This window comes from Octopus bimaculoides, chromosome 2, assembly GCF_046866305.1.
Source record: "Octopus bimaculoides isolate indiv1 chromosome 2, ASM4686630v1, whole genome shotgun sequence".
NCBI classification, from domain to species: domain Eukaryota; kingdom Metazoa; phylum Mollusca; class Cephalopoda; order Octopoda; family Octopodidae; genus Octopus; species Octopus bimaculoides.
The window spans coordinates 95,268,607-95,277,848 of NC_142929.1; positions in this window are offsets into that span (position 1 = coordinate 95,268,607).

Here is a 9,242-nt window from a genome sequence, read left to right on the forward strand (position 1 = left end):
CATTACCGCATCTCTCTTTCTCTTTCTCTGTCCATTAAACATTATATCTGTTTCTCTACTCCCACCCTCTCTCTCGCCCCTTCCTTGTTTTTGCTTTCAGTAAGATGATCAGATGTCGCCTTCCAATGTCATTATAAATAAGACACTTAATAGCAGCTGCTCAATCAAGTGACTGATGACAAATGAATGAACGTACGAACGAATAACACCACCACCACCACCACCGTCGTCACCGCCGACACTACCATCGTCACACACACACACACACACACACACACACACACACACACACACACATACACACACACACACACACACACACACACACACACACACACACACACACACACATATGCACAAAGTTAAACACATAGAGACACAAGCAAATGAATACATGCAAACATGAATACACAACTGGCTTGTTTATAATATTCAGTTGAATTCTATGATGCCATTTGCTTCAATTATGAATCGTTTGATGAGTCTTATGAATCGTTTGATCAGCAATAATGGGAAATGCAGCCGCAAATGCGACAAAAGAAGCACGGCGGACACCGTCTGTTCTAAACCAAACGTGTAGCTTCACTAAAGAAGAAACTACGGAAGCTTAGATACTTAATTGAATCAGACGCGTATTATACTCCAACCGTCAGAACAAAGACGAATACCCCTGAAATCAAAGATTCGTGTGAAGTAGATAAATCAATTAGCAAGGATGAATCGAGGCGACTGGTATATATCTGCCAGATACAGAAACCGCCATGAAGCTCGTCATCACACCTCTTTTTCTTCTTCTCTTCCTATCCTCTATCTTCCTGTACTTATCCACATGGTAGCAGGATAATGCAGTAAAGACGCATTCACCACAGCTAAGGAGCCCTGTCTAACCATTTTCGAGACAAATGTTCTACCAAATCTTCATTTTCCTAGAAGTGGTTTTACAGGGTATTTGCCGAATATCTAATGTATTTCTATCTCTTTGCGTACTGTTACCAGGCTCATTGCCCCTATCCTTGTTTCATTAGTCTTGGAAGGTCTGAAGAAATTTTAAAAGGGTCATGGACTCTACCGTTCCTTCCTTGTCGAAGACATTGAAAAGAGTAGAGAAAAGAAATAAAAGAGGTGCATTATTGTGGTGAAGTGCTATCTATATTAACTTTGAGTTGACCTATGTCATGTGAATGAAATAAAATCGTCAGAAACTGTGCAGAAGATCATCAGGTATTCTATTCTCAGATTGATAGACTTCATTTATCACTGAATTTCAAACCATCGTCTTGTTCTTGGATAGCTTTAGTAGAGTCCCCGCTGTTGAAAGTGTTTATATTAGATCTCTAAATGAAGAGTAATCTATGAGTCATGGTTTCTTCCTATTGTTTTTATCCTCTTAATTTTCTAGCAAACCAAGATAGCCTAACGGGTGCAGCGGCTTAGTCGGTGATGAACAGACATGTAAGAGATTGTACTGAAGTATAGATGATCTGTAGCACATAAATCAAATACCCACGTGCACCCACGCATACACACACACACACACACACACACACACACACACACACACGCACACACATTTATGTATACATAAATACATGCGTACATAAATATTATTAGTTCATCCGACGTTGTTGACGATAACCAAGTACATCACCTAGGAGAACAAAAAATGGGGCACGGTGCTTCCCGCTGTGGCCAGTGAGTCCAATGCGTACTTGGAAGGCTCTGCAGCAGGTCAGACACTAGTGATCTGTTTGGATCAGACAATGGTGATCTGTTGGGATCAGGTACTGGTGATCTGTTTGGACTGAATACAGCGACTTGAATTTGGACTTGCATACTTCGTGTTTTTTCTTTGTGCACCTGAAATCCTGTTCTGTTCGTAGGAGGTGGCACCTCTGTTGACGAATCTTCGGTCATGTGCTCTTGTCTTTCAAGTATCGGGGTTGATCTCAAAGCTCTTCAGTGAGGCTTTGAGTGTGTCCTTGAAGCGCTTTTTCTATCCATCTTGTGTGTGCTTACCTTCTGCAGTTCGCTGTAAAACAGTCTCTTGGAGAGTCGTGTGTCAGGCATTCGAACACGGTGGCCTGCCCATCTGACCAGCGCTCTTCTCAGCAGTGTGTAAAGGTTTGGCAGATCAGCTCCAAAGAGGATCTACATATCTGGGATCTTGTCTTGCCTGGTGATTTTTAACAGCTTTCTCAGGCAGTGTATGTGGGAACGGTTTACCTTTTTGCGTAGCGTTCGTAAACCGTCCAAGATTCGGAGGCATATAATAGTGTAGACTTGGTACACTTCAACTTGTTGGTCAGCCTAATGCCTCTCTTTCTCTCACAGTGATTCCCGTAGCTGCTCGAATGCTGAGTTTCCCTTGGAGATGCATATGTCGACTTCTTCGTCAATGCTCAGCAATCTAGAGAGTGTGCTGCCGATGTATGTGAACTTATAAATGACTTTCAGGGTTTCCTGTTCAATAGTGATAGTTGGTTCCACATACAACTTCTGCGGTGCAAGTTGGTGCATGACCTCTGTCTTCTGAGTCTTGATTGCGAAGCTAAAGCTGTTGCAGGCAGTAGAAAATAGTTCATGCTGTTGCACCTCTGTGGTGAGTGTGCCATCGTTTGTGAGCAGGAACTCGTACGCTGAGTTCTATTCCATTTTGGTCTTTGTAGCCTTCGTAGGCTGAAGAGTCTGCCATCAGTCATAAATCTGATCTTGATGCTGGTTTCGTTGTCGTTGTAGAAGGCATCCGACTGCATGGCTGAGAACAACATGCTAAACAGCATAAGAACAAGTACACAATCCTGTTTCAATCCGTTAATAATTGGAAATGCATCGGGAAAATCTCCATTGTTCAGTTTTCGAACGCGAATGCCATCATGAAACTGTCGTATCATGCCGATGAATTTGTCCGGGCAGCCCATCACTACTGACGCTATCAAAAGGTCTTGGTTAAGCCTATAAACGTAGGATATAGATCCCTGTTGTGTGTCTGGCACTCCTGAAGTTGGCATGCAGCAGGGAACATGCCGGCTGTCCACGGTCTTCTCTAAAGTCACTCTGACTTTCTGGTAGATGACTGCCTTCCATGTACTGAGTGAAGTGGTTAGGACACTTGCGAGAATTTTACCAGCGATGACAGGGAGAGAAATTACTCGATGGTTGTCAGAGGATGTTTGTTTCCCTTTCCCTGGTGCAGATGGACAATAGAAGCGACTTTGAGCCCCTCGAGGAACAACTTCTTGTTGCTACATGATCTGAAAAAGATTGGCGAGTTTCTGCGCCACAACCAATCTCCCTCGCCTTGTATATTTCAGTTGGGATGGAGTCAGGGCCTGGTGCCTTGCCATTTGAGAGACGCTTAATTGTTTTTTAGACCTCTGCTTCTGTGGGAGTGTTGACGTTAACTTGGAGCATGTGATCAATGTCCTCAGCCTTGATAGAGGAAGGCATGTTCAGGACGAAGTGCTCTGCCGACCTTTCCAAGTTTGCGTTTTTGTCAGTAAGGAGAAATGTCTCATCAGCACTGAGCAGTGGTGATGTTCCAGAGGGCTGTGGTCCGTAGATCACTTTCAGAGTATCATAGAAACGTTTAGAGTTGTTGCTGTCAGCGTACTTCTGTATTTGATCCACCTTGTTGCTGAGCCAGGAATCTTGCATCTCTCTGAGCTTTACTTGCAGCTTACTTTTGGTAGCGTTGTAGATTGCTTTCTTGGAAGTCGATGTGCTGTCTTGCTGAGAGACTTTATAGGATACATGCTTCTCATTGACCAGCTTCTGAATTTCTTCATCGTTATCGTCGAACCGGTCATGGTGTCTGTGCGTGTTCTGGCCCAGATGCGTGAGTGCAGTGTTGCACACTATGTCTCTGAACACCACCCACTCCTCCTCTATTCCCTTTGTATCAACATCGACTTGGCTCGACTTGCTATCCAAGTCCTCGCTGGGTTTCTGTATCACATTGTACTATTCCAATTTGCTGATGTTTAGACGCTTGTTTATCGGATGTGCACGTCGAGTTTTGCGAGGAGGCGTCTATGATCTGTCTTGCATTCTGCACCACACATGGCCTTTGTTTCTCTAATATCTCTTTTCCTGACTTTGACGTTGTCAGTAAGATGCCAATGTTTGCTGCGTGGATGCATCCAGGACTTCCTTTTGCGTTTGGGCAGGTGAAACCTTGTGTTGGTGAACAACAGGTCTTCAGCACAGGTCTTCAGCACAGGTCTTCAGCAGTAGATGACCGTCGCTGTATGAAAATAACAAAGAAACACGGCTATTGAAAAAATATTTACATATTCCGCTCGCAGCACTCTCTCTCTCTCTCTCTCTCTCTCTCTCTCACTCTCTCTCTCTCTCTCTCTCTCACTCTCTCACTCACTCTCTCTCTCTCTCTCTCTCTCTCTCTCTCTCGATGTTCTTCTTTACTATCACGTACATGGAGTCATCAGAAAATCTATAGTTTATTACTTAAAAATAAGAATATCTCACTGCTAACACAAAAAGCAAGACACACTATTTAATTGTAAACCTTTAGTATACTTGGTAGTATATTATGGTTGCAAAACGAAATACTGTGTCCTTGCTAATAATTAATACTAAAATACCAACTGCCAGGAATGTGTTTAATGTGTAAAATGGCTTTCCCTTTTGTGTTACACAGCTAAACTTAGTGGGTATTTAAACGATGCGCTCATGGATAGTAGATGTAGTGCAGATGAAAGAGCAATAACTCTTGAAATATGCATAGATATCTATTAACTATTTTTTCTATCTTAGATCGCATTGAACACATAGACGTATTCGTATACGAAACGTTGTAATGCACGGTCTTATGTCATTGCACGTCATGGGTTGGATTTTGTAACAGTAAAGGCACTTCTGTTTTTAAAATGTGTAGTGAACACAACCAGTTTATAACCAACACAAACGTTCGCTTTCAATGAAAACCAAACTAAATTCGTTGCATCCTCGCCCCAAAAACTGGTACCTCCGGGCTACATAATTGTGAGAAGGTGTGTTTTCAGTGATGATTAATATGACCTATGTATGGTACTCAGTGCTGAACTGATCATAGTCTCATTGTTAGTAAATTTGAAATTCAGAAGCAGGAGACACCCACTAAGTCAAGAGTTGAGGATTTCAGATCATATGCATTTCAAAAAGCCTTTTCTGAAACGTCTCTGAAAAGTTAAACTTAAACAAAACATCCTTCGAATCTGATAACATAGAGAGCTGTTGGGATTCCACTGCAGCTGACATACTTGACCTTTCAAGTAAACACCACCAAGTTTGGATTTTGAAAGTAACAAAGAAACCCAAAGGTATTGAAAAAATCTCTACATGTGCAGCTCACAGCAATCTCTCTTTCTCCACACTCATCTTTATTATCTGTACGTTGAATCATCAAAAGCAAAATTTCCTCCAATCTCTTCAACACGGTAACTATTTCTGACGATGCCTCACCGTCATCTTCAAACATTGCTCTCTATAGCTAACTCATAATCTCATGACTAGCTTTAATCTCCCTTGCTCTTCGTTGTTACTAATTTCTATCTCGCTACACAGTCTCTTTCTCTCTACTGTATGTTCAGAAGTGTAAGCCTATCTTTGTATTAAGTATGTCCCCTATACAAAAATAGAAGGTCCTCTAACTCAGAACACTACCAATCCAGAACACGCCTTCTTTCCATCATCACTTCAAATTTTTTTCATTTTCAGTGGTAGCCAGTGCAGCTTCAGCAGAGCCAGCTTTATCGGGGATTTATTCTTGCACTTCATTAGTCGTACCCCTTCTCCTCAGAAATTCAGTAAAAGCAATCTTGTTGAACTTGGCATTAGCAATGCCTTTGCCTGTATGTAGCTTAGGAATCTCCTGTCTCAATTGTCTGTGTATGTTCTAAATATCTTAATGCTTGGCTCGAAAGCTTCTTGTTGGACTTCACCATTGCAGCATATACCAGTATATGATGCACATAAATACAGACCTTATAAACAATGGCGCACGCTAACGTTCGATAATATCTCCACCACTCATGTGTGGATCTGATTGCGTCCACTTCGAACAATATACTTCTATGCAGATATATTTCACTTCATGTTAATTTTCTCTAAAACTTACATGCATAATTCATATGCAACCCAAATTTCTTACATCAAACTTATACTCTATCCATGAGCAAAAACCCTTAAAAACATCTTTCAATGAAAACAATACATCCTTGTCTCTTATCTCTCTTTCTTTTTCCTTACCGTTGCCTTTTATTTTTCATTATCATCTTCTCTTGCTTTTTATCTCTTTGCTTCTTTTTCATCTTATCTCTTGTAAGATGATCAGCTGCCATTATAAATAACATTTAATAGTAGTAGCGCAATCAGATGATTGAATATGAACGAATAACAACAAAATACACAAAAGGGAAGGAAAGGGATCTTTCTACACATAAATCAACAATACACAGCTGCGCATATATGGGCTCATACACTTATAAACACACAGTTGCACACACAAACGTAAGCACGCAGAAACGAATTCAGAACGAAACGCGCACTCTCATACCTATATGTAAATACACTGAAACAAAAGTAGATGCAAGCACATACTCACAATTAAATATAAAACAAATACAGAGGCAAACACAAACATAAACAGAACTACACGAATAAACCCAGAATCACAACCATAAATACACTAACAACTCTGTTATCAGCAGTAATATATCACAACACATTTGAAGGAAGCCATCTTGTACTTCCCTTCTCTATTCACAAGCAACACACAACTAATAACCTTCAACGGCAATGCAAATGTAAGGCCTTGCAATCACTGGTTATTTCTTGTGGTGACCACCCCTACCTATATTGCGATTTGAACACTATAGCTCAAATAAGAAACCAGGATCAGTTGATAACTCTTTACAAAATTTAGTAAAACCTTCCTTAGAATATCACTCACCTCTGAGACGGCGCCGTAACTACACGTTGAATATCCTATATAACATCCAAAAGAAAGTAATTTAACTAATCCAAAATATATAATAACCAACTCAAACTCACCGATATGCTGTATCTTCTTTAGTTTGTCTTCACTACGAAGGTTCGTACTCCTTTAAGGTAACTATGTACTGAAGGCTATTCGTCCATCTTGTTACTCTTAATTCTTTTCTGTGTCTTACATGTCCGACTCTACACTGAATGCGTTGCTCAATGTTTCAACCACAGAAGTGCACCTCTGCATATTTCCCTTCATTTACATTTTGTCTAGAGGCATTCAATTTTCTGATGGTCAAGCCAAGTTATTAACCACATCTTTCTTACCACCAGGAAGAGATAAAATAGATCGTCAGAGTTGTTTCATCATCTCTATCATATAACAGCAAACACTCGTATAAATAAAAAGTTCACTCCATAAGTCTTGAAACTGTTTCGGGGAGACATTTATTAATTTCAAAAAGTACAAATCATTAATATCATTCAAAGTAGATCCTTTAACTTCAATGCACACTCAGTAATCGCTTTATGAAGGCTTCATGGAAGTCCTCCAAAGCGAAAGTGTTCAGAATCTTTGTTACAGCTTTCTTTTCAAAACGACTGCCCCTGAGGTTGGGGAACAATCAAAATCACAGGTAGCAAGGTCTGGACTGTAGGGAGGATGTTAGACAATGTTGATGGCCATCCCTGTCGAGTAGTTGGTTTCCAGGATGGAATTGTAGACTGGTGCATTGTCCTGGTGCAGGCACCACCGACCCAACTGGAAGCGCTCTGGCCTTTTACGCAGAAATAGCTTCTTGAATATCCTTGAATATCCTCAAGAAAAAAAAAACTGTTGTGGATATCCCCAAGAAAAAAACTGTTGTGGAAGGATTCCGACCACCCTCAAGTGACTAAAAGTGGACTGACTCATTGTTATAAATTAAAGAACTGTGAATGATTGGCGATAATCTCCGTCTTATACGCTATACCTTAGAAAGAGTAAATAGGATTCCTGGCAAGAGTGGGGCGTTGGTCCATTTAGACCAATTCAAAGCCTTTCATAGGGTAAACCATCGGTATTTGGCAGCAGTCCTCGAGGCGGCCGGTTTTGGCCCGACATTCAGCGGCTGGATCAACACTTTACATAGCAACATCAAGTCGATAGTTCGGGTGAACCGTTTCTTTTTGGAGCCGTTCAGTATCGAAAGCTCGGTTCGTCAAGGTTGTGCACTTTCACCCCTGCTGTATTTATTGGCTCTCGAGCCACTACTGCGAAGATTAGAATCGACGAGTAGTGACCAGCAAGATCTGGGGTATGGAAAGTCAGTCACAGCGTCTGCGGACGATGTCACTGTCATCGTATCCAAGGACCAGGACCTACAAAGGGTAGGTGAGGCCCTAAAGGATTACGAAGAGGTGGCAGGAACAAGAATTAGCCGAGATAAGTCGGTCCGCTTGCAGCAAGTCGATGCAGTCCAACAGCGTCGTCGGACAAGATATTTCGTTGACAAGATATTTCCCAGGTTCACCTCTTTTGGTGAACTGGAATGCTGGATCAGGTGTAGACCAAGGCTGAGATCTTGGCAAGCAGAGTGTCGACAGGCGCTCGTGCTTCTCTCCCGAACGAGCAATGCCGGCGGAGGGGATACCACCTCGGCGTAGTATAGAAGCCTGGTAGAGTGCAAGTGTGATGACGGCCTGGGGGAGACTCTGGCCTTCGATGAAAGTCAGTTTGCCAACCTGCATCGAAAGTATTTTGACCCGGAACCTATGGATAACTTCCAGAGGTCCCTGGATTGGCTGTGCTTCCGAAGTGCCTTGCCAGTTCGGGATAAACTCGCGAGGCACGGCGTCACGGTTTTGCCTACGTGCCCACGTTGCGAGCAGAGCAACGAAACTGTTTTGAATGCAATCGTACAGTGCCCGAGTCTCTCGGACCTGTGGGTTTCTACCGAACGGGTACTATCACAGTGAGTACAGCTTTCAGCCGAATCGATTATTAAGATAGTTCCGCCGTCTCCTTTAAAAGGAGAAGAGAAATTCTGATTTCTCACCGTAATAGCTATAGCGAAAGAGGTGATATGGAAGACATGTGGAAGAGGTATCGCATCAGGAACCTTCGTCTCCAGGCATGATTTGGTTAAACTTTTTTTTATATCACCTTAGAGGGAAAGCATGTCTGGAGAAGAAATGCCTGACATCAAAAAAGTACGGAAAAAAGATGGAAGAAAGTAGCCCGAATGTTGGGTATATAAGTGCCTAATTAAGCGGAGTAA